The sequence below is a fragment of the Prunus avium genome, unplaced genomic scaffold (assembly GCF_965620075.1).
Source record: "Prunus avium unplaced genomic scaffold, drPruAviu1.hap1.1 HAP1_SCAFFOLD_453, whole genome shotgun sequence".
Taxonomy (NCBI): Eukaryota; Viridiplantae; Streptophyta; class Magnoliopsida; order Rosales; family Rosaceae; genus Prunus; species Prunus avium.
The window spans coordinates 25001-27500 of NW_028276976.1; positions in this window are offsets into that span (position 1 = coordinate 25001).

Below are 2500 nucleotides of genomic sequence, written 5' to 3' on the forward strand. Positions count from 1 at the left end.
CTTTACCGGCTCCACTCCGACTCGCCGCTCGCCCACTAGTCCGAAGGCAACAAAACATTTGTTTTTCATTTTGATGAAAATTTCTGTTTTTAAATCTTGTTGGTTTGAAATTGTTTTGAAAAGGTTCTTTAAATCTTGCGGGTTTGCAACTCATAAGAGCGTCACTTTCAACGTCCCCGGCATTGGATTGAGTTTCTAAAAACAACCGTGCACACCGAGGTTAAACTTTACCGGCTCCACTCCGACTCGCCGCTCGCCCACAAATCCGAAGGCAACAAAACATTTGTTTTTAATTTTGATGAAATTTTTTGAAAACATTGGCTTGGCAAGCCCCAATCCGCGACTATCCACCCACCGCCACCCCACACGGGTGGTTGTTGTTGAGAAATGAGGTTGTGGTCGACATGCCCGTGCATTTGAGAAGGAGTTCCTAGCACTCCATGCTCTCCCATGCCAAAAAAAAGCCTAGACAACCCCATTTCGCAACTTTCCACGCCTTTTTTTTCCTCCCTCACCCATGGCGGCGGCGTGGTGGCGGCGGCCGGATTCCGGCCACCACCGCCATGGGTGGCAGCCCCCCGACCCCGACACCAAACCCATAATACCGAGGCAACATATCGAGGCAACATGACATGGGTGTGGCGTGGGGGAAGGGGGCTGCAGCTAGGAAGGCATGGGCTGCCATGCATATGCAGGCAACACACACCCCCCTATATAGCATTTTATGCATTTAGCCCTTTGACAGGAAGAGACATCACCTATGCGCGAGGAGTCATAATGGGCTCTAAATAATTCAATACAAGGTATTTGGACGTGATTTTTTGCAGGGATACTAAGAAACATGCAATCTATGATGGGAAAAAGTTTCATAAATTTTTGAAGTCGGGAAGTATTTTTTATTATTTTTAGAAGTCGTAAAATTGAAAAAATCATTAAAACAAATCCGGGAGGAATTTTTTAGTTTTGTAAGTTGGAGAAGGTCCTAAAAATCATAGACTACTTATGGGGAGCTTATTGTGCGAGGAAATTTCAATAAAAACGGGGTTTGACAAGATTTGAAAAATTCTGTCGACATTTGAAAAAACCTGGAACCATGCTGCCGGCATGCTGCGCACATGCTGCGCGCAGGCTGCGCGCATGCTGCGCGCAGACTGCGCGCAGACTGCGCGCATGCCATGGCAGGACAAGTTTCGCTAGCCTCACTGTCGACAGATGCGCAAGCTGCGCGCACAGGCTGCGCGCATGCTGCGCACAGGCTGCGCGCATGCTGCGCACAGACTGCGCGCACGCTGCGCGCATGCCATGGCAGGACAAGTTTCGCTAGCCTCACTGTCGACAGATGCGCAAGCTGCACGCAAGCTCCGCGCACGCTGCGCACAGCCTGCGCGCATGTTGTGCGCAGGCTGCGCGCAGGCGCCGCGCATGCCATGGCAGGACAAGTTTCGCTAGCCTCACTGTCGACAGATGCGCAAGCTGCGCGCACAGGCTGCGCGCACGCCATGGCAGGACAACTTTCGCTAGCCTCACTGTCGACAGAATCAGCACGCTGCGCGCAAGCTGCGCGCGCGCATGGCAGGACAAGTTTCGAAAAATTCTGTCGACAGGCTGCCGGCATGGTGCGCGCACGCTGCCGGCATGCTGTGCGCACGCTGCCGACATGCTGTGCGCACGCTGCGCACAGGCTGCCGGCATGCTGCGCGCAGCCCATGGCAGGACAAGGTCCGAAAAAATCTGTCGACATTTTTACGCCGTGGTAGGCTTCCGCTTCGCGTCACTTTGTCGACATTCAAGCCTACCATTTGTATTGAATTTTTCAAACCTTGTCAAACCCCATTATTCAAATGTCGAAAAATTTTGTCGACATTTTTACGCCATGATAGGCTTCCGCTTCGCGTCACTTTGTCGGAATGCATCGCATGGCGAGGCAAGGCCACGGCATGCCAAGGCGAAGGCAACGCATGGCTTGAATGGCTTGGTCAAGGCCACATCATGGGCACGGCATGCCAAGGCAAGGCGAGGCAAGCCATCCTTAGCCTCGCCTACACTCACTTTCTCGGAATGCATTGGATGATGAGCAATTCCAAGGTAAGGCAACGCATGGCTTGAATGGCTTGGTGTAGGCCACAACTTGGGCATGGCATGCCAATGCAAGGCAAGGCAAGGCAAGCCATCCTTAGCCTCGCCTACACTCACTTTCTCGGAATGCATTGGATGATGAGCAATTCCAAGGTAAGGCAACGCATGGCTTGAATGGCTTGGTGTAGGCCACAACTTGGGCATGGCATGCCAATGCAAGGCAAGGCAAGCCACGCCATCCGAAGCCTCCAATAACCTCACTTTCTCGGAATGCCTTGAATGGGCACGGCATGTGAGGGCAAGGCAAGGTCCTAAATATCATTTTGTAAGTTGGAGAAGGTCCTAAAAATCATAGACTTAATTATAGGGAGCTTATTGTGCGAGGAAATTTCAATAAAAATGGGGTTTGACAAGGTTTGAAAAA